The sequence below is a fragment of the Helianthus annuus genome, chromosome 11, assembly GCF_002127325.2.
Source record: "Helianthus annuus cultivar XRQ/B chromosome 11, HanXRQr2.0-SUNRISE, whole genome shotgun sequence".
Lineage (NCBI taxonomy): Eukaryota > Viridiplantae > Streptophyta > Magnoliopsida > Asterales > Asteraceae > Helianthus > Helianthus annuus.
The window spans coordinates 160,247,281-160,271,768 of NC_035443.2; the positions used below are offsets into that span (position 1 = coordinate 160,247,281).

Below are 24,488 nucleotides of genomic sequence, written 5' to 3' on the forward strand. Positions count from 1 at the left end.
TTTAGTAGGATAAAATTTAGTACGAGCTCATTATTCATTTATTTATTTAATTAATATAAGATAAATTTGGAAGTGAGGCGAGAAAATCATAAAATAAATACCTACAATTAACGACATGTGTCACACATTAATGTTTTATTATATAGTATAGTATAGATAAAAATTTAGATTGATATAAATAGATTATTTTTTTGTAGCAAAATTTGTTAACGAAGTCTCAATAAATTTAACCCATTATTTAAAACTCCGTAAATGTATAAATGATAAATAATATTAGTTAGAGTAAATTACGATTTTGGCCCCTATGGTTATATCACTTTTACCCTTTTAACCTAAAAAAGAATTTTTTAACATCTGAGCCACCAACGTCTTTTTTTCTAACCCTTTTGGCCCCTAACACTAACCCCATCCATTAAATGTTAGGGGCCAAAAGGGTTAGAAAAAAGACGTTAGGGGCCAAAAAGATTAGAAAAAAAAAGACGTTGGGGGCTCAGATGTTAAAAATTCTTTTTGAGCTAAAAGAGTAAAAGTGATATAACCACAAGGGCCAAAATCGTAATTTACTCTATTAGTTAAATAAATAATATTATAAATGAGAAGGAGATTAAACTAAATAATAATTATCCATAAGAAATTAAACTAAATAACATTTAGTAGGAGGATTATCTATAATTAATTAGAAAAGATTAAACTAAAATAATACTTATCTATAAAACATGACCTAATATGATGACAAGTGTCCCCAAAATGGTTTCTTTTATTATATAGTACTAGCGGTAAGACCCGTGTGCAAACACGGGTAGTTTCTTAGAAAACCATACATAGCCCATATTGACAGAGAGTAAAAAAATAATTAGTGCAGACTTATAAAACTGATATACACTAATGGTTAATAGGTTTATTCAACAACAATTCTATTATGTTGATAGCAAACTACTTTACAAAATTATACTAATGATAGGGTGATTTGGTTTGTTTAAGGCTCCACATCTGTTTATGGCCAAACATCTATTTAAGGTAAAACATCTGTTTAAGTACAAATATCTGGTATAGAAGGCCAAACATCTGTTTAAGGCAAAACATTTGTTTAAGGTGAAACATCTGTTTATGGCCAAACATTTATTTAAGGTCAAACAACTGTTTAAGTCCAAACCTCTGATATAAAAGGCCAAACATCTGTTTAAGGCCGAACATTTGTTTAAGTCTGAACAGATGTTTAACTTAATCAGATCTACTGTCTTCTCACACTGTCTTCCTCTTCAAAACACTGTTGAACCTAATATGGGTTTCCATTAACTATTGACCAAAAGGCAAACAGACATTTAACTCTTATTATTATTTTGTTTTTTAGAAAATATTTGTTATATTACTAAGGAATAAAGCTTTTAACACACTTCATTTGTAACAGACTTACATATGGAAAAATTTTAACCGTCGATATTTTAAACCATTTTACTCAAATTTAGTATATTACAAACTTTGTTACAACTCAACCGTAAGCGATAGTTGTTAGCAGCTCATTACACACAATAACTAAACCGAAGAACACATTTTTTATTAAACAAACATCTTCGCGTGTTACTTAAAACAAAAATACATCCCAAAATCGTTCTAGAAAGAATCTAAACCCTCGAAGCACATACTAGCAAAAAAGTAGTTCTCATCCAACAAATAAAGATCATTTTCATTAAGAGAACCAGTCTCAGTTGTTCAGCACATACGTAACTCCCGATAAGTATTTTTCCGTCAATTTGCTCATCCATGTGAATAGATAGAACTGGAAGTCAAAATAAATAATCACATATAATCACAATTGTTTTATTTACAGTAATAAAGACTCCAACTTTGCCATAGTAATTACACATAACAAAAGTTTTATTCATACCTTGAATCCCTTGACTATGGGCTAAGTTGCTAAAAGAGCCGTTTTGCCTGCACCAACTGGACCGTAAAGACGAACAGGCCACCTCTGACTCACTGCCAACCATACCATTTCAAAACTTTTCTTCACAACAGATGTTAACACAAAGGTCTTCCACTTTTACTCGTATCCCTAATACAACATTTGAAAAAAAAAAAAACCTTTAATCAGCCATCCATTGTTTTGAATTGAAAATACCGAAAGTAGCGTTCCATGTTGCCTCCAAACGTATGTCTTGTAGTTCAAAAGAAGACAATTTGTTTTCCGTAAAGGGTTCAAGATACCAGCCGGCTTTCTCCAATGATACATTTTGAAGATACTCCTTCCACCTATAAAACGGATCAAACACAAAATCATCAAATACAAACAATAAAACTAATATTAAGAGTTGAAAAAAGCCAAAAACTAACCACAATAAACACTCACCTGCTACTTCATCATCAATACAAAGTCGGAAAATGTCCGGGAACTCGTCTTCAAAACGGTGCATTTGTGTGTATGCATACCGCATGGAATTGGTTTTTTCTTCTTTGCCATTCTCTGTCTAGGCCAGAGGACAGATCAAGCGTCGCGTCTGCATCATTCCATGATAATCCATCTCCATACATCTGATATTAATGTTTCTAAACATTAATGCCTCATCGAATTCATGGTCCTTCGAAAACTATTTTTTATTCGAATACAAGTCTTAAAAAAATCGCTTGTTTTAATCCAACAGTGGTTTCAAACCACCGTTTTAACCCAACAGTGGTTTCAACCACTGTTTTCTCCACAAAACACTGTTTTAACCCAACAGTGGTTTCTGTCACACCCCAACCGATGACGCAATCATCGGGGCATGGCACTGACCGAAACAGATTGTCCAGAAGTTTCCATAACAACCTTCATTACTACTCAGTTTAAATGATACGTCCCATACCATATCCCAAACAATAAAACAAGTTATTACGGACAAGCATCTAGTCAAATATTCTGTTCCGACAACTCAGATTTTAAATAAAATAGAAATATTGTTCAATGCTTCTAGAGACTCGATTCTGCAAGATCTACGGACAACTATGCTCTAGGCGCTTATTCCTAGCTCGCCTTCCTAGCAGATAAGCATCCTAATTGCCTGTCACATACGTTAAAATAAAGTCAATACACATAATGTAAAGGTGAGCATACAAGTTTGATAATAGCATATAGAGTTTGAAAATAGTTTACGCATAACCAGCACGTACACAGAGGAAAACGAGACATGTTAATTATCGACATGGACCTATCAATACCAGTGACTGCGGGTTAACCGTCCGAGACGGTTCGCAATACATGGTTACCAACGTAATCCATGCAAGTAATTGTCCTTAACAACCCCCGTGTAAACGGGTGCTGAGTCCAAACTATAGTACTACGTCATTAAGGCAGGTAGACAGCATTCCACGTGTAAACACAATCAACTAGCATTCATTTAGTCACGTAATACATGCACATTGGTTAGCGTTCAAGTAGTTTGAGTAGTGTGATCGATTTGTGTTCTTGATATAAGTAACGTATGTAACACTCAAAGGTGCTAAAAGAAAAAAGGGATCGAGTGTACTCACAGCGATTGATTGATGGATTGAAGGGAGCGCTTGGGAGTAGGGTTAGCCTGAACAGTTCGATAGCATAACGATGAATAACACGTAAAATGGAAACAAGTGTAAGTGGGTCGAACAGCCTGGTCGATCGAACAGTTGGTTCGATCGAGTGGGTTGTTCGTTCGGCTGGACAATTCGTTCGGACAGCCTGTTCGATCGGCCGGTAGGCTCGATCGGCTGGACTGTTCGAGTGGATTGTCTCTTCCTTTGTGAAGGATGTGTTTGTGTATGATGGCTTGTCCTTTTGAAGTTTTCGTTATAGCATTTGAGAACACCGAAGTGTTCTTACCTTTCAGGTCGATCGGTTAGGAATTTCAGTAGTAGTCCTCATCAGGATGTCACTCGATCGAACAGCCTACTCGATCGAATAGCATGCTCGTTCGGGTGGCATTCCTTATACAACTAACGAATTGAAAAATCGACTAAGTGTTGAAGCATAGTATCTCATGATCCGAGAAGTAATGTTGACGAACAGCTGTTCGATCGAACAGTACCTCGTTCAATACCATACTTCATGAAATTGTTAAGTTGTGGGGCCATATGCTAGTCGATCGGCTGGCCCGGTCGATCGACTGACATGTCCGATCGGTTGGGCTGTTCGTTCGAACAGCCTAACCGTTCGGCCAGCATCCTGACCTGGTCGGCCTGTCCGTCTAACATTTGACTGTTCTGGTTATTTGACGTTATATTGAGGTAGTTTGACAACGAGCTTAACCAGGGAACCTTCGTTCTTACTTGTTCCTCCTGCTCGGACAGGAATCACCCAAATCCGGTCAGTGAACGGTTCGGAATGGTGGTTTGACGTTAAACCCGAGGTTGGTGAACCTCGTAGATAGAATCCGGATCTTGAATCACACAACCATTGGAATGATTAGTGAGTTGGCTCAAGCTCCGTTTCTACCGGTTTGAAGGCATTGAGTGTAAAAGAGTTGAAAGAAAGTTGGAATACCTTCTTTCAATCCTTCACATCGCGTAAATGTTTAGATCTTCGGTAGATCTTAGCTTGTTTATGTGGAAATCGGTTAGATCCGAGCCATTCATGGTGGATTGAAGCCAAAACATGGTGTTCTTGAAGAACACCATGATGACATCACCCAAGAATGCCTAGATCTTGGTGATTTCACGGTTAGAAATCAAAAATTGAAAGATAGAAAGGAGTAGGAGCATGTTTTGATCAAGAAAGTACAAGATTTAGGGTGGAAACTTACCGGAAACGGAAGAAATCTGAGAAAAGAAGAGGAGCACGGGCTGGTCGGTCAGAGCTTTCCAAAAGTGGTAAAGAGTGACAATGACAGCCCTATTTATAAGCTCCAAAAGAGGAAAGGGCTGGTCGATCGGCTGGCATCCCGATCGGACAGCCTGCTCGATCGAACAGTCTGTTCGATCGGCTGGGCTGTTCGATCGGCTGACAGCCTGATCGAATAGCAACCTGGTTCGAGTGTTCGGTGCGACGATTTTCGATATTTCGATTTCGATTGAAGACGATACGAGTACGATAGGGTTTCCTATTCAAATTATTTTCAGTCCCAACTACTATATCTAACATACAATCATCTATACTTCACCCTATCCTAACGTTACCATTTGTCGTAGTTCGATTTCGATTGCATTCGATTTGAGTTTCGAGTTTTGATTCGAGTTTCGATTGATCACCACATAAAACACAAAACATACAGTAAACATGCACAGGTAACACATAAGGCACACACACATGTAACAACCACCAAAGTTCGCGTAATTCGAGATTCGGGTTCGATGATAGCTAGATCGGTTTGATTACTGATTAGTTCACTTTATCGCATTGTTACTTCTTACTATTCACAGTCATAAGTCGGTTCGTGTTAAAACATTCGATTACTTCGATTCTTTCTGATTACAACACTTACTCCACATAATACAAATAAAACTGAAAATAGACTATTTACAGTCAAAGAAAGTCAAAGTTGACTTGGACTTTGATTTTGACTTTGACATTCGAAAACACGGGGTGTTACAGCCTCCCCTTGTTTAGGGAATTTCGTCCCGAAATTAGGCTCGAAGCTGCACAGCACCGTGAATTACCAATTTGACGCTTCAGATCTTCATTTGAACAACTGCGGGTACTTGGCCTTCATGTCGCTTTCGAGTTCCCAAGTGAACTCCGCGCCTCATTTGCCTTCCCATCGGACTTTCACGATAGGAATGCGTGAGCGTCTGAGTTGCTTGGTTTGGCCATCCATGATTTCGACAGGCTTCTCCACGAAGTGTAGTGTTTCGTTGACCTGAAGATCGTCGAGTGGTACAAGCAAATCATGGTCAGCTAGGCATTTTCGGAGGTTCGACACATGGAAGGTTGGGTGGACATTACTGAGTTCTTCCGGTAGTTCGAGTTTGTAGGCGACTTTTCCGATCCTTTCCAGAATCTTAAAAGGTCCAACATATCGAGGTGCTAGTTTCCCTTTCTTGCCGAATCTGACTACACCCTTCCAAGGTGATACCTTTAGGAGTACGTAGTCGCCAACGTAAAATTCAAGGGGCTTGCGTCTTCTATCGGCGTAGCTTTTCTGTCTATACCTGGCCTTTGCCAAGTTGTCACGGATCTGGAGGATTTTGTCAGTCGTTTCTTGTAGTAACTCGGGATCGGTTAATTGCGAATAACCGATCTCGTGCCATACAATAGGCGATCGACATCTTCTTCCATATAAAGCCTCGAATGGTGCCATTTGTATGCTAGCATGATAGCTGTTGTTGTACGAGAATTCGACTAACGGTAGGTATTTGTTCCAACTACCGCCGAAGTCTATGACACACGCACGGAGCATGTCTTCAAGAGTACGGATCGTTCTCTCAGTCTGTCCGTCGGTTTGAGGATGGAATGCAGTACTCAGGTTAAGCAACGTACCAAGAGCCGCTTGAAACGTTTCCCACAAACGCGAAGTAAACCGAGTGTCACGGTCTGAAATAATGTCACGAGGCGTACCATGATTACAAATAATCTCGTCGGTGTAGATTCGGGCTAGTCGTTCTACCTTGTAGTCTTCCCGTATAGGCAGAAAGTGGGCTGATTTGGTCAGACGATCTACTATAACCTAAATGCTGTCGTGACCTGATGGCGTGGGTGGAAGTTTGGTTATGAAATCCATAGCTATACTCTCCGACTTCCATATAGGGATTGGAGGTTGTTCGAGTAAGCTAGAAGGTCGTTGATGTTCAGCCTTAACTCTTGCACAAGTCAGGCAACCTCCAACATAGAGAGCGATATCCCGTTGCATACTCAGCCACCAGTACTTGTAACGAAGATCCTGGTACATTTTATCGGCACCCGGATGAATAGAGTATCAGGACTTGTGGGCTTCGTTCATTATAATCTTTCGCAAATCGGTCCGCTTAGGGACCCAAATTCGGTCCAGATAATAGAAAATCCCATCTGCCTTACTTACAAGCTGAGCCCCATCGTGATAAATTCTCTCCTTCTTCAAAGTGCGTTCGTTAAATCAAGCATGTTGGGCTTCGCGGATGAGAGCTTCGAGGTTGTGCTGGGCTTGGGTATTGCGAATACTGAGCAAATAACTCTGTCTGCTGAGCGCGTCGGCAACAACATTTGCCTTGCCTGGGTGATAACGAATCTCACAGTCGTAATCGTTAAGAAGTTCTACCCATCGGCGTTGACGCATGTTAAGTTCTTTCTGATTAAAGATGTTTTGTAAAATCCTGTGATCGGTGAAGATCGTACACTTGGTACCATACAGGTAGTGTCGCCAAATCTTTAACGCGAAAACAACTGCGCCTAGCTCGAGATCATGGGTTGTATAGTTCTTCTCGTGGATTTTAAGCTGACGAGATGCGTAAGCTATAACCTTGTCTCGTTGCATGAGAACACAACCAAGACCAAGGTTGGAAGCATCACAGTAGACAATGAAATCGTCGTTTCCGTCCGGCAATGTGAGAACGGGAGCATTGCAAAGCTTGCGCTTAAGGGTTTGAAAAGCAGACTCTTGTTCAGTTCCCCAAACAAAAGACCTGTCTTTATGGGTAAGAGCGGTAAGCGGCACAACGATCTTAGAGAACCCTTCGATAAATCGTCGATAATAACCCGCTAATCCAAGAAATGATCGGACTTCAGACGGGTTCTTAGGCGTAATCCAGCTTTTGACTGCTTCGATCTTCACGGGATCGACATGAATACCTTGACTATTCATGATATGACCCAGAAACTGAACCTCCTCCAACCAGAATTCGCACTTGGAGAACTTAGCGTAGAGTTGGTTCCCCTGGAGTAACTCGAGAATCGAACGTAGATGTTGCGCGTGTTCGGCTTTCGACTTGGAATAAATCAGGACATCGTCGATGAACACGATGACGAAACGGTCAAGATAAGGCTTACACACGCGATTCATCAGATCCATAAAAACGCGGGTGCGTTGGTTAGACCAAAAGGCATAACAACAAACTCATAATGGCCGTATCGAGTGCGAAAGGCTGTTTTGGGTATATCTTCCTCTTGTATGCGCAACTGATGATAGCCTGACCGTAGATCGATCTTCGAGAAACACTTGACACCTTGCAGCTGATCAAATAAGTCATCGATTCGAGGCAAAGGGTAACGGTTCTTGATAGTCAGCTTATTCAATTCCCGATAGTCGATGCACATCCTGAACGACCCATCCTTCTTTTTGAAGAAAAAGACTGGTGCGCCTCAAGGAGAGGTGCTCGGGCGAATAAAGCCTTTTTCAAGTAACTCCTGGAGTTGGTTCGAGAGTTCCCTCATTTCGGATGGCGCGAGTCGATAAGGGGCTTTAGCAACAGGGTTAGCTCCAGGAATAAGGTTGATACGAAAGTCGATATCACGACTTGGCGGTAATCCAGGAAGATTATCAGGGAACACCTGAGGAAATTCACGAACCACTGGGACGTCTTTGACTCCAACCTTCTTTTTCTTTTCCTTCTCTGCTACTACAATGTTGGCCAAGAAAGCGCCGTATTCCTTGCGGAGATACTTGCTAGCTTGGACGCATGACATAAGTTGAAGACCTTTCGAAGCTGTTTCACCGTACACACACAATAGATCACCATTCGCAAGCGAGAATCGAATCATCTTCTCAAAGCACACAACTTCAGCATGGTTTTCGCGAAGAAAGTCCATGCCTACTATGACGTCAAAACTTCTGAGTTGCATTGGAATAAGATCGATTGGGAAGAGGTGATTGTTGAGATCTAAGGTACAATCACGAAGAACAGAGTTAACAGCGACGGTTCTTCCAGTAGCAACTTCGACTTCGAATGACGAGGGGAGATAAGAATGCTTACGACTAAGGAGCTTCTCGAATTCAAACGACACAAAGCAGTTATCGGCTCCAGTATCAAACAAACATGATGCATAAATACCATTCACAAGGAACGTACCATTAACCACGTTGTTGTCAGTCTGGGCTTGACGGGCGTTGATGTTAAAGGTTCTGGCACGGGCTGCTTGCTGTTGCTGCTGAGGCTGCTGTTGTTGCTGCTGCTGATGGGGTTCTTGTTTCATAACCCGGTTCGGGCACATGTTTGCAAAGTGGTTTGAATCACCACATGCAAAGCAGACTCGAGCATTGACCGCGGGTGCTTAAGCTGCAGGTTGGCCTTGAGGGGCTGGAAGTAGAGCTTGATGAGCGGCGGATTGAATTGGGGCTTGACGGGGACCATGGCGACAGTTCGCAGTGAAATGCCCGTAGAGGTTGCAGTGGGCGCAGAAACGACAGGCGATTCCCACCGGATGATGGTACGAGCATGTCGGGCAGAGCGGGTGGGGACCTGTGTAAGCGCGCTTAGCTAACGGCGCATTGATCACTGGAGCTTGTCGATGGTGAGATTGCTGTTGAGCCGGTACGGCTTGCAGAGGGGCAGCAGTCGTTGTCACAGCACAGTTCTTGTTGCTGGAGCTGTTGTTGTTGTGCTTCTTCTTTCTTCTTGACGACTTGGAGGGTTGAGCAGTGGTGGTGTCGACGGTTGACGTGGCGGTGGCTTGGTGCAGAGACTTGGTATGCTTATCCCGGAAACCAGACTTTACCCGCTTGTCATTGATCTCCGCGGCAAGCAGGTAGGTCTCTTCAATTGATGATGGCTTGGCAGCATGAACGAAATAAGCAACACAATCGGGTAGAGCTCGAATATACTTCTTGATGGCCATGTCTGGCGTCTTGACATGATCGGGACAGATGATGCTGAGCTGTTTAAAGCGTGCAGTCAAGGCAGCGTTATCTCCATCCTTCTGCTTTATGTTCCAAAACTCGTCCTCCGACTTTTGGCGTTCATGGGGAGGGCAGAATTCGTCCATCATGATAGCTTTCAGCTCCTTCCATGTCAGCTCATAAGCTTTATCATTCCCGAGTTTGTTTCGTTCGGCCGTCCACCAGTCTAAAGCTCGGGACTGGAAGACGCCTGTAGCATTGAGGGTGCGGAGATTTTCTGGACAGCCGCTTTGGCGTAGAGTGACTTCGATAGAATCGAACCATTGAAACATAGCTGTTGGGCCATCTTCTCCGGTGAATTCCTTTGGTCCGCATGCCTTGAACTGTTTAAAGCTGAACCCAGTCTTGCTGGTATCCTTAGGAGCATCGATTCGCGACTCCTCAGATGACTTGCTGGCGTTTTCAAAGACATCGCTCACAGCATTTGCCACACTTTTGGCGATGATAGTAGCGAGACGCCTGTCTCTCTTCTCTTGGCGAGTGAGTGGGGTTCGGTGTCCAGATGACGACATGGTCTGCAACAGACATCGTCGTATGTCTCAGACACAACAAATCGAATCTCACCTCACACGTCTACTACTTACTAAAGTTTAGAATCACGTCGAAACACGCATCACATAAACATGTAGGCACATAACCACAGATTCACGTAATCACAAAAGCACATAAGCAAGTAAAGCACAGAGACACGTAAGCATAGAAGCACATACACATTTAAACACAGAAGCACTAAGCACGGGGTTCTCCTGTAAGCACATATAGCATTCTGATTGCCTCAAGATCCTATCATTCAAGGCTCGTGTATCGTTCGTACATAGCGGTCGCGTATGGTATATCGAATAGTATCACATAATCGTATAGCATATCGAGTACCGCATAGTATAGCGTATGTCCTAGCATAGTATCGTCTAGAATTGCAGCGACTTGTTACCGTTTGAGATAGAAGAGCAATGCGGGTCGTGTGTGTCGATCGAAGTGATAGCAAAAATCGAACGATTCATCAAAATAAAACACATAAACAGGTAATCTCACATAAAACACATAAAATCAACGAATCATCAGAGTCTGCGGTTGCGGGCTCAGAATCGAAACACATAAAATCGAGAAATAGATTGTGTGCGGCTACTAGACATCGACTACCCAAAGCGATTCGACTATTCGCAGTAGACTTGTCGTCACTTTTCGACTCTTGGGTTTGCGTTTCTGCCTCGATTCTTGGGCATTCGGCGCATATTCCCTAGGTCATACTTGTGAGTTCAGGTCGTTGGAGTCCGTCGAGACTTTGGTGAGATGAGTAAAAGTTGGAATGGGTTGCCAAGATTCGGGTTTCACCCCTGGCTTAGCAATTTGTTCCTTGTTTTAGTAAAATTCGAGGGGATTATTCATCAAAATATGGATTTCACTCCTGATTTGGTATAATTCTCCCCGTTCGTTATTGAAAATAATGAGGAAGTCATGGACAAATTGATAAAATTGGCATTGATCAAGTAATTTAGTTGGGAGTTTGCGGTTTTCACACCTAATCCTGACCAAACTGCTTGATTTTATTCGAAAATTCGAGTGCAGTGATAGCGAAGAACATCGGAATATAGCACACCTAAGCTTGGTCTGTTGGTTCCTAACTATAGTCTAGGTCTCTAAGACAGCGACCCGGACCCTATAGTTATGGCTCTGATACCAATCTGTCACACCCCAACCGATAGCGAAATCATCGGGGCATGGCACTGAGCGAAACATATTGTCCAGAAGTTTCCATAACAACCTTCATTACTATTCAGTTTAAATGATACGTCCCGTACCGTATCCCAAACAATAAAACAAGTTATTACAGACAAGCATCTAGTCAAATATTTTGTTCCGACAACTCAGATTTTAAATAAAATAGAAATATTGTTCAATGCTTCTAGAGACTCGATTCTGCAAGATCTACGGACAACTATGCTCTAGGCGCTTATTCCTAGCTCGCCTTCCTAGCAGATAAGCATCCTAATTGCCTGTCACATACGTTAAAATAAAGTCAATACACATAATGTAAAGGTGAGCATACAAGTTTGATAATAGCATATAGAGTTTGAAAATAGTTTACGCATAACCAGCACGTACACAGAGGAAAACGAGGCATGTTAATTATCGACATGGACCTATCGATACCAGTGACTGCGGGTTGACCGTCCGAGACGGTTCGCAATACATGGTTACCATCGTAATCCATGCAAGTAATTGTCCTTAACAACCCCCGTGTAAACGGGTGCTGAGTCCAAACTATAGTACTACGTCGTTAAGGCAGGTAGACAGCATTCCACGTGTAAACACAATCAACTAGCATTCATTTAGTCACGTAATACATGCACATTGGTTAGCGTTCAAGTAGTTTGAGTAGTGTGATCGATTTGTGTTCTTGATATAAGTAACGTATGTAACACCCAAAGGTGCTAAAAGAAAAAAGGGATCGAGTATACTCACAGCGATTGATTGATGGATTGAAGGGAGCGCTTTTGAGTAGGGTTAGCCTGAACAGTTCGATAGCATAACGATGAATAACACGTAAAATGGAAACAAGTGTAACTGGGTCGAACAGCCTGGTCGATCGAACAGTTGGTTCGATCGAGTGGGTTGTTCGTTCGGCTGGACAATTCGTTCGGACAGCCTGTTCGATCGGCCGGTAGATCCGAGCCATTCATGGTGGATTGAAGCCAAAATATGGTGTTCTTGAATAACACCATGATGACATCACCCAAGAATGCCTAGATCTTGGTGATTTCACGGTTAGAAATCAAAAATTGAAAGATAGAAAAGTGTAGGAGCATGTTTTGATCAAGAAAATACAAGATTTAGGGTGGAAACTTACCGGAAATGGAAGAAATCTGAGAAAAGAAGAGGAGCACGGGCTGGTCGGTCAGAGCTTTCCAAAAGTGGTAAAGAGTGACAATGACAGCCCTATTTATAAGCTCCAAAAGAGAAAAGGGCTGGTCGATCGGCTGGGCTGTTCGATCGGCTGACAGCCTGATCGAATAGCAACCTGGTTCGAGTGTTTGGTGCGACGATTTTCGATATTTCGATTTCGATTGAAGACGATACGAGTACGATAGGGTTTCCTATTCAAATTATTTTCAGTCCCAACTACTATATCTAACATACAATCATCTATACTTCACCCTATCCTAACGTTACCATTTGTCGTAGTTCGATTTCGATTGCATTCGATTTGAGTTTCGAGTTTTGATTCGAGTTTCGATTGATCACCACACAAAACACAAAACATACAGTAAACATGCACAGGTAACACATAAGGCACACACACATGTAACAACAACCAAAGTTCGCGTAATTCGAGATTCGGGTTCGATGATAGCTAGATCGGTTTGATTACTGATTAGTTCACTTTATCGCATTGTTACTTCTTACTATTCACAGTCGTAAGTCGGTTCGCGTTAAAACATTCGATTCCTTCGATTCTTTCTGATTACAACACTTACTCCACATAATACAAATAAAACTGAAAATAGACTATTTACAGTCAAAAAAAGTCAAAGTTGACTTGGACTTTGACTTTGACTTTGACTTTGACATTCGAAAACACGGGGTGTTACAGTTTCAAACATCTGTTGCCAAAGTCAACAGATGTATCAACCACTGTTTTATTTTCCCCTGAATAGCTCTCACGTATAATATTCAGAAAAATAACTCAAACACTTATTATAACTATTTTTTATTCGAATACAAGTCTTAAAAAAAATCGCTTGTTTTAACCCAACAATAGTTTGCACATAGGTATGAGAAATTTATCACATAACTTAAATTCAATTTTAAACCCGGCGATACTGAAATTGACGTCAAATAACTAATGCTATTAACCAATGTATCTCCGGACTTTCGTAGATGTTTCGACTCATCACCAACTCATAAAAATAAAGCTAATCATATGCACCAACATGAGAATGCCCATTTACATCCCAAGGATAGTGTAAAGCAACTTTTTTATCTCATTTACCTGCCTCAACAAATTCATGTTCAAAAGCCCAACTGTAAAGGTCTAACATATCCAAATTCTACATGCATCTTGTTCTACACTGTTTTAACATCCATACCTTCATAGAGTTTCCCATACGCTAAAAGGTTCTCTCAAGCTCATATCACCTGTAGCCCATTCCAATCCTGCAACAAAAATCATGAACATAACTATTAACACAGATTTCTGAACCTAACATGAAAAGTGCTATTCAACTGTTATTTAATTTAAGATTACCTCCCATAGATAAGCTTGCCACTGACATTTCATGGTTGATGTGTATGTGCTTACTTACACTCTGCCTTAGCATACTACCAGCTCTACTCAAGAAAGCCATGGTTGTACCTTGTAACCTAATATACAACAAACAAATAGATCAATAAAGAAACATATATTCAATAATAAAAGCTAACAGATCAGAAATCATGAAAGTATTATGCAATAAAAAAAAGATTGAAAGCAAAACATATTACTGTATGTTTTAGTTACTATTTTGTACCCAACTCTTCTAATGTTCTGAATCTTCAACATATCTTTCCTGCAAGATTGAAAGTATGTCAATCCCGAGTCTTAATTTATAAGAACAATGACAAAACAATGATTCATACAATAAGATATTCTTCAGTTCTTGATTCTTCCCTTTCGGTTCTGGTTCTGGGACTTCTGCTTTCAGTTTCATAGTATAAGCCTACAAACACAAAGGTGAAATCTCCAATAATAAAAAGGTGAAATCTCCTGTTATGCAAGAAAAAAAATTCAAACATGGATGGAATATCGCTGTCTGAAACACCTACAAACACAAAGGTGAAATCTCCAATAATAAAAAGGTGAAATCTCCTGTTATGCAAGAAAAAAAATTCAAACATGGATGGAATATCGCTGTCTGAAACACCTCAGCATGGATGGAGATAAAAATAAAAATGTAAGTTACAATTATTGCTACATAAAAATAAAAATTTAAACCACTTTTTTTCCAAAATAAGGACAAGAAGAAAGCATACAAGTTTGCTAATAGATCCAAAGGTAAGTGCCATTTTTCCAGTCCCTGAAATTGTTATAAATAATAAATAAATCAGCATACCGAAGCTTAAAAAAATAATAAAAAAAAAAACTGTTTGTGGTATAAGGTTTAGAAGTTATAACCTCTGTAATCCACATTAACATTTCTAAGGTATAAGGTTTGTGCATAACCGCAGTAGCATCTTCGCAAAACTTCTGGAAAGCAGTTGCACACGCGTGTGAGCATAAAGGTTCTGACATACCAGCTGCAAAAAATAAACTGAAAACAATATATCAGTTAAGAGCATGAAGGAAGATAAAAACGCCTAAAATAATATAGTAAGTGCTACATTTATCCAATTTTAAAGAAGAATTTCCTTACAGCAATGGTCTGGCATCAGTTATGTAAGAAGACATCCACTTCGAATAGGAACCAATAACATCCGCAAGTGATTTATGTACCTAAAATAAACCCAAGAAAGAGTATAATATAATATTCAGTTCTGCATTATTCTGCATTATGGAGGTTTTTTTTTTTTACATATTAAAACATTACTTGTATTAAAAACAGTAGTAAGTGACCTATAATAGACATAAAGCCTTTTGGTTCATATGATTCCCTGTCACACAAAATTGTCACCAAGTGCAAAACCATGGAGAGATCAAATGTTTGGCCTTCATGCAGTACTACATCAGCCACCTGTAACAAACAATGATTTTTTTTTACTGCAGATATTTATCTAATCTTATAGTACAATCTAGTAAAAGTAACTGACCACATTAAGAGCAAACATTCTGATTTTTTTTACTGAAGATATTTATCTAATCTTATAGTGCAAAACCCTAAATACATTGTTTCTTAATTGCTTCGTGTGCTGAATAAATGCGAATAGTTAAACTGATTTCGTTATGAAGATTCAGCAAACCCTAGCTCTATTACATACTACTCTGTGCAACACATATACGATTTCAAGTTTCAAATGCACAATAAACTAATTTCGAGATTCAATTTCATTATTACTAACAAATTTTAGCAATTAATAGATTGGAAGTAGCGTAAAACCTCAGTTACTCGAAATTCAAACGGTATCGAGATGAGAAGAAAGTCAGCAATCGGAAATCCGGAGAGGCGGCAGGCGATGGCGGAGCGGTAGCGGCATTATGGAGCGAGTCAGGCAGTCCGATGCCGGCAGCGGCGGAGCACGGCGGCGTTGAGCGGTTGCGGTAGAGAAGCAGGGAGTGTGGAGTGCTGGATTTCGATCGGACATAGAACAGGAGCTTTGTGTTCTTCAAATTTGTGAACAGCAGAACCAACTCCATCAGAAGTCAAGCTTTGTGTTCTTCAAATTTGTGATCGGAGCCCAGATTTTGAATTTTAGAGAGAGAGAGAGTTGAGAGAGAGACAGAAAGTGAGTTTGAGAGAGAGAGAGAGAGAGCTGAGAGTTCAATTGCTCAAAGAAAGTGAGTTTGAAAGTGGAGCCAGATTTCATCTATATATATGTATATGGTTTAAATTTTAAATTTGTAGTCAAGATTTTGAATTTTGAATATCAACAGAGGTTTTAACGGCAGATATTTAAAGTGTGGATGAACATCAGTGGTTTGTCCTTTTGTATATGTGGGCAGATCTTTGAATTGGTGAATGTGGGCCACCTTTAAAATTTTAAAGTGGGGCAGTGGTTTGAATTATGATGTTACTATACTCTCTCTTTAGCTTCCACCTCATCATTGATGACATAAGAAAAGTCTTGTTGGACATGCTCTCTAGCTGACACCTCAGCCTTTCTTCTTGTACCAATACCTAACAGAATCATACATGTATTTTATTATAATACTAAAAGTAGTATTCATTAATAATAATAATCTATCTATTATAACTAGGTTTAAAGACGTTCGTCGCGTTGCGGTGAATTTCTTTTGTTATTTAGTCTGTGTTTACATGTGTTTTGAAATTACTATGAGCGTGTTGCGAACGGAACTGCTAACAAGAATAAAAAGAAAATGTAGAAAAAACACTAAAAGATAACCGAAAGAAAATCAACCAAAAAAGTTGTATGGTAACGATATTGTTCGTATGAAACCCGTGGTCAGAGATGAGCAAATTGTTCTGGGTACCGGACAAATTTGCCGAACCGAAAGATCTTAAGTACCAATTCGGTACCGACTTTTGGCGTTCCTGGTAACGGTTCACACCGTTTTTTACCTTCATATACTGGTACCGTAACCGGTATTTTCGGTATCAATACCGATTCTGTATCGGTTGCACCGAGCTCATCCCTACCCCTGAAACTATAAAAAGAAGAAATTAAAAGTTGAAAAAAATCAACAGAAAAAGTTGTATGATACCGTTGTTCGTACAGTAACCGTGATCAGTGATGATCAAATGTTACCGGGTAGCAGCACTAAATTTTCCGAACCAAAAGATTTCCAATATCAATTCGGCAACAACTTTTGACGTTTTCTATATTAGTGTCGGTTTTTACCTTCATGTACTGATACCTAACAGGACCGTACCGGTTGACACGAAACTTATCCCAACCCCTGATATTAAAAAGAGGAGTAAAGTTCAAAAGTAAAGAAAATAATTATTATTATAATATTAAAATAATAGAAGTATTAAAAAAACTATATATCTATACTATATAATAAAAGAAACCACTTTCGGGACACTTGTCATCATATTAGGCCATCTCTTATAGATAATTATTATTTTAATTTAATCTCTTCTAATTAATTATTGATAACCCTCATACTAAATATTATTTAACTTAATATCTTATATTATAGATAACCCTCTTACTAAATATTATTAGTTTAATATCTTATAGATAATTATTATTTAGTTTAATCTCCTTCTCATTTATAATAGAGTAAATTACGATTTTGACCCCTATGGTTATATCACTTTTACCCTTTTTAGCCCAAAAAGAAATTTTTTAACATCTGAGCACCCAACGTCTTTTTTTCTAATCCATTTGGCCCCTAACACTAACCCCATCCATTTACTTTTAGGGGCTAAAAGGGTTAGAAAAAAAACGTTGGGGGCTCAGATGTTAAAAGATTCTTTTTTGAGCCAAAAGGGTAAAAGTGATATAACCACAGGGGCCAAAATTGTAATTTACTCTTTATAATATTATTTATTTGAATTAATTATATTTGAACGTTTTGTTTAGTTTGGTATCAAATAGATAAATAGATTTTACGAAACTTAAAATAAAATTAACTAATATTATTTATCATTTATACATTTACGTAGTTTTAAATAAAGAGTCAAATTTATTGAGACTTCGTCAATAAATTTTGCAACAACAGAATAATCTATTTTTATCACGAAAACTAAACTTTGTATTAATATGTTAACTATTTTTATTTTCACTATACAAAATTACATTTACTCGACCCATGTAATACATGAGGTTTTTTAAGATATAACTTTTTGTTATTTGATATATAAAATTAGATTTATTCAATTCGTACAATACATGAGGTTTTTTAAGGATGTATATTTTTTTATTATTTAGTACAGAAAATTACATTTATTCAAACCATGTAATGCGCATATTTTTAAAGATGTAATTTTTTTATTATTTGGTATATAAAATTACATTTATTCAACCCGTGTAATAAATGAGGTTTTTTAAAGATGTATTATTTTATTATTTGGTAGATAATATTACATTTATTCAACCCATGTAATACACGTGGTTTTAAAGAAATGAGGTTTTTAAAGATATATTGTTTTATTATTAGTATATAAAATTTATTTATTCAACCCCGTGTAATACACGGGGTTATAACCTAGTTTATATAATATTAAAATCACTATTCATTTCATTTAGTTTATTAATATATACTAATATATACTAATAATAATTCATTTATTAATATATAGTAATAATAATAATTTGATGGAAAATCAAAAGAAATCACAAACTTACACCTAACTATTCGGAAAAAGACCATCTAATCGTCTATATATAGTGATCTACAATCCAACATTATACAAAGTTTATCAGATTTTCTCATTCGATCACTAACTAAAAAATAAAGCATTGTTTGCATGGCGACTTCTCTCTCTAAGAGCATCCCCAATAAGGGATGTTTTTTCATATTTTTTCTAATGCCAAGGTGACACTTGCCCAACCAATCCCCATCTTTTTCTCACTTTCCCCTCTCACAAACACATTTCTTCTCTCTCTCCTCTCTCCTCTCTACACTCACATAACTTTTCTCTCTCCATTTTTTTCTCATTCTTCACCACAAACATCTCTACACCCTCTCTCCTCCACATCACTCTCTCTCTCTCCTCCACATCACTTTCTCTCTCCTTAAAACACCAACAAATCCTCCTATTGTGGATGCTCTAACAACTCTAGTTTCCTTTCTTCGACCATCCGCGGCCCCACCATTGCCGCCACCACCACCCGTACGTTCTCTTACTTCAAACCATCAAAAACCCTACCCCGAAAATCATTCTCAATTTTCACATGCACCCTTAACAATGCCTACATTCCTCACCATATCCAAGACCCTAACCGCATTCGCATTTTCGACACTACTCTCCGCGACGGTGAACAAGCACCCGGAGCCTCAATGACCCCGAAACAAAAACTGGCCATTGCACCCCATCAACTCGCAAGGCTAGGCGTTGACATAATCGAAGCAGGGTTTCTGGCTTCCAACAAAGCCGATCTAGAAACGGTTAAGTTGATAGCACAAGAGGTCGGTAACTCAGCCGCCGTTAATGATGGTCATATCCCCGTCATTTTGGGCCTTGCGAGGTGCAACAAGAACGATATTCATAAAGCATGGGAGGCTGTTAGGTATGCCAAATACCCGCGGATTCAAACATTTATAGCCACCAGTGAGATTCATATGAAGCATAAGTTAAAGATGTCTAAGGAACAAGTTATTGAAAAGGCTAGGACCATGGTGGCATATGCTAGGAGTTTGGGTTGTAATGATGTTCAGTTTGGCGCGGAAGATGCTGGAAGGTAAATTGTGCTATAAAATTCAGTAACTAATGATTGATTATATATACAACTCATTTAACTATCAATAAACTGTTAAAGTGAAATTCTCATACAGCTTAAAACAACCAATCATTTTTATTAATTTCTCTGCCTATCTAATATTTCTTACTTGTCAAGTTTCAATTTTATTTTCATTTTCACTTTCTAGGTGTGACATTAACGATGATTTTATTAGTGTTGTGTTATGTTTTATTTTAACTTAGAAGTGTGTAATAATTATATATATTCGAACGGTTATGTTGGTTTGGAGACCCACCGTTCCAAATGGCGGTTATTCCCACCAAAACCAACCACCCTTCAACCGTCGTATGTATTGTATATATATGAACTTGCCGGGAACATTTACCGGTACCAAGACATTATCACACAAGATATTGTCCATCGATAATACTTCCTGTATATTCCTAATCAATATGAATCCCAAATCTTCGTGCAATTCCGCTGCAAATTATCATTTAAATCAACAAAGTGGTATCAGAGCCACTTCTGGAAGAGAAGAAATCCTGGCAGATTCGTCATCAACACTACCGTGTTTACACTGTACGTATGAGAAGAGAGAAAGACAAAGATATCAAAGAAGGTGTTATTACTGTAATCTCACAGGGCATCAGATTGCACATTGTAAGAAGAAAGAAAGTGATGAGGCTTCTCAACTCGTTCGTTTAGCGATAAACACGGGATCACAAGCACAAAAAGAAGTTGATGATGAAAATCAATACGATCGGAATTCGGAGTATGTGGTAATCGGTACAGACGGCAGTTATTGGTCAAAAATCTGGTATGTTAGCAAATCTCTTAAACGACATTATTCTGGAAACATAGATATGTTTAAACGGATTAAGAAGATGTATGAAGTTGAAACAAACACAGGAGAATGTAATTTTTACTTCATTAAGGGAATAGGTGTTGTAGAAATAATGTCCGGTTCAGAAAAATTACGAATACAAAGCGTATTTTATACACCCGATATTGATCGAAACGTACTGAGTTTTGATCAATTAATATCACAAGGTTACACTGTACAATTTATGGGTGACAAATGTAAACTGTATCCAACATTTAGCATACCCACTGTCGATAAAAGAAGCGATACTGCATGTCATTATAAAGAAGATGAAATGGGTAATTTAGAAAAGCAAGAGTTGCTTAGATCAGAGTCTGAATATGAGAAATTCAAGGATGATTTCTTGAATTCGTATTTCGAAAGTTTAAATATATTGTCAGAAGAACCGGACTGGAACATAATGATCTTGCAAGCAATGTCGTTTAAGGAATTCCAAGATTGTAAGGCCCTAATGGATATGTTGGAAGATGACGGTTATGTAGGAAGGTATAAATGTTTCATAGAGAAAAAATTCGAAGAAATAGTCGATTGGTTCTTGAAGGTTAAGTTAGAAATCAATACGAGACCATTGCCTGCATATACAGAGGATAACAAGAAAATAAGTCTGTTAGACTTATATTTAGCGGTAAGAAGAGAAGGTGGTCATCGTCGAGTAACAGATAATCATATGTGGGCTGTTATATCGAAGGATATGGGGCTTGAATATCATGATGGAGAGTTAATGCGGTTAATGTACGCCATGTATCTGGATGTGTTAGTATATTACTACAAGATCAAGATAACAAAAGACAAGGCAGCCGAGAAAGATATAGGAGAGGACATCGGCATGAAAAGACGTACCAGAAGTATGGAGATGGAAGCTAGCACCAGCAGGATGTCTCATGAAGAACCAGAACAGGGTGTAGATGAACATAAGTCACCGGAGCAAGCAGCAGATGAGCATTACGCATTCTTCGCCGGAAATGATTGGTATGGCCTAAAACGACTCAAGCAAAGGAAGAAATTTGATTTTAAGAGAGCAGAAAAAGCAGTGAATGAAGCTAACGAAAGCGTGCAGAAAAATTCTCGTAGAGAGAATTAAGTTTATGGGGAGTGAATGATGATGTTATAAACTTAATTCTATGTTATGTATAATTCTAGTATGTTATTAGGATATTAAACTTAAGCTTAGAAGTGTGTAATAATTATATATATTCGAACGATTATGTTGGTTTGGAGAGCCACCGTTTCAAATGGCGGTAATTCCCACCAAAACCAACCACCCTTCAACCGTCGTATGTATTGTATATATATGAACTTGCCGGGAACATTTACCGGTACCAAGACATTATCACACAAGATATTGTCCATCGATAATACTTCCTGTATATTCCTAATCAATATGAATCCCCAATCTTCGTGCAATTCCGCTGCAAATTATCATTTAAATCAACAAAGTGGTATCAGAGCCACTTCTGGAAGAGAAGAAATCCTGGCAGATTCGTCATCAACACTACCGTGTTTACACTGTACGTATGAGAAGAGAGAAAGACAAAGATATCAAAGAAGGTGTTATTACTGTAATCTCACAGGGCATCAGATTGCACAGTGTAAGAAGAAAGAAAGTGATGAGGCTTCTCAACTCGTTCTTTTAGCGATAAACACGGGATCACAAGCACAAAAAGAAGTTGATGATGAAAATCAATACGATCGGAATTCGGAGTATGTGGTAATCGGTACAGACGGCAGTTACTGGTCAAAAATCTGGTATGTTAGCAAATCTCTTAAACGACATTATTCTGGAAACATAGATATGTTTAAACGGATTAAGAAGATGTATGAAGTTGAAACAAACACAGGAGAATGTAATTTTTACTTCATTAAGGGAATAGGTGTTGTAGAAATAATGTCCGGTTCAGAAAAATTACGAATACAAAGCGTATTTTATACACCCGATATTGATCGAAACGTACTGAGTTTTGATCAATTAATATCACAAGGTTACACTGTACAATTTATGAGTGACAAATGTAAACTGTATCCAACATTTAGCATACCCACTGTCGATAAAAGAAGCGATACTGCATGTCATTATAAAGAAGATGAAATGGGTAATTTAGAAAAGCAAGAGTTGCTTAGATCAGAGTCTGAATATGAGAAATTCAAGGATGATTTCTTGAATTCGTATTTCGAAAGTTTAAATATATCGTCAGAAGAACCGGACTGGAACATAATGATCTTGCAAGCAATGTCGTTTAAGGAATTCCAAGATTGTAAGGCCCTAATGGATATGTTGGAAGATGACGGTTATGTAGGAAGGTATAAATGTTTCATAGAGAAAGAGTTCGAAGAAATGGTCGATTGGTTCTTGAAGGTTAAGTTAGAAATCAATACGAGACCATTGCCTGCATATGAAGAGGATAACAAGAAAATAAGTCTGTTAGACATATATTTAGCGGTAAGAAGAGAAGGTGGTCATCGTCGAGTAACAGATAATCATATGTGGGCTGTTATATCGAAGGATATGGGGCTTGAATATCATGATGGAGAGTTAATGCGGTTAATGTACGCCATGTATCTGGATGTGTTAGTATATTACTACAAGATCAAGATAACAAAAGACAAGGCAGCCGAGAAAGATATAGGAGAGGACATCGGCATGAAAAGACGTACCAGAAGTATGGAGATGGAAGCTAGCACCAGCAGGATGTCTCATGAAGAACCAGAACAGGGTGTAGATGAACATAAGTCACCGGAGCAAGCAGCAGATGAGCATTACGCATTCTTCGCCGGAAATGATTGGTATGGCCTAAAACGACTCAAGCAAAGGAAGAAATTTGATTTTAAGAGAGCAGAAAAAGCAGTGAATGAAGCTAACGAAAGCGTGCAGAAAAATTCTCGTAGAGAGAATTAAGTTTATGGGGAGTGAATGATGATGTTATAAACTTAATTCTATGTTATGTATAATTCTAGTATGTTATTAGGATATTAAACTTAAGCTTAGAAGTGTGTAATATAATTATATATATTCGAACGGTTATGTTGGTTTGGAGAGCCACCGTTTCAAATGGCGGTTATTCCCACCAAAACCAACCACCCTTCAACCGTCGTATGTATTGTATATATATGAACTTGCCGGGAACATTTACCGGTACCAAGACATTATCACACAAGATATTGTCCATCGACAATACTTCCTGTATATTCCTAATCAATATGAATCCCAAATCTTCGTGCAATTCCGCTGCAAATTATCATTTAAATCAACATGTTACTTGTCAAGTTTCAATTTTATTTTCATTTTCACTTTCTAGGTGTGACATTAACGATGATTTTATTAGTGTTATGTTATGTTTTATTTTAACGTATAGATCGGAAAGAGAATTTTTATATGAGGTCCTGATCGGAGTGTCGCGCTCCGGTCAAAGATAATATTTATAAGCCCAAATTACCCTTAACAATGTGTTAGTGGTAGTAAGGGGTCGATCCACGAAGAGTATGTGGTTTGTGTATGGATTCGAATGAATTATAAACAATTGTCACAATTTATGAAGCTTGCTAAAGTATTTTTGAGTTTTCGCTTAATTGAAAGATGTGAAATTTGATTACTGAAATTGAATTGCTTAATTAACAACTACTACTTAATGATTGCAAGAAATTTTTATATGAGAACAATAATAATAAAAAGGAATCGCACCCGGTTTCGGTAATTATTAACCTAGGATTTCTACAAGTTCTAGTTTCAACTCAATTGCATTTGATTAGCGGATTTAGTGTACCGTGACTTAGGTGCTACTAACTATCAACGCCCCGAAGAACGGACAAAAAGACACTTTGTAATCAACACAAGTAAATCCTAACAATGACAATGTACA

At 38.5% G+C, this 24,488-nt stretch overlaps 1 long non-coding RNA gene and 1 pseudogene across 8 annotated transcripts; one reads left to right on the forward strand and one right to left on the reverse strand.

Annotated features, from left to right (window-relative positions):
* Positions 1-1,584: 1,584 nt before the first annotated feature.
* Positions 1,585-16,207, reverse strand: LOC110907929. 8 transcript variants are annotated; one of them, XR_004872685.1, is made up of 12 exons: positions 15,821-16,207; positions 15,340-15,457; positions 15,140-15,219; positions 14,902-15,037; positions 14,549-14,803; positions 14,367-14,446; positions 14,232-14,296; positions 13,996-14,111; positions 13,838-13,904; positions 2,332-2,529; positions 1,886-2,250; positions 1,585-1,777 (listed from the first exon to the last, which is right to left on the reverse strand). It is a non-coding gene; the product is annotated as an uncharacterized LOC110907929 (long non-coding RNA). The 8 variants fall into 8 exon arrangements; XR_004872683.1 differs by having other exon boundaries at positions 1,586-1,777; positions 14,367-14,548; positions 14,651-14,803; XR_004872684.1 differs by having other exon boundaries at positions 1,587-1,777; positions 14,760-14,803.
* Positions 16,208-19,335: 3,128 nt separating this feature from the next.
* LOC110907930 overlaps positions 19,336-24,488 on the forward strand; it is a 61,434-nt pseudogene continuing 56,281 nt past the window's right edge.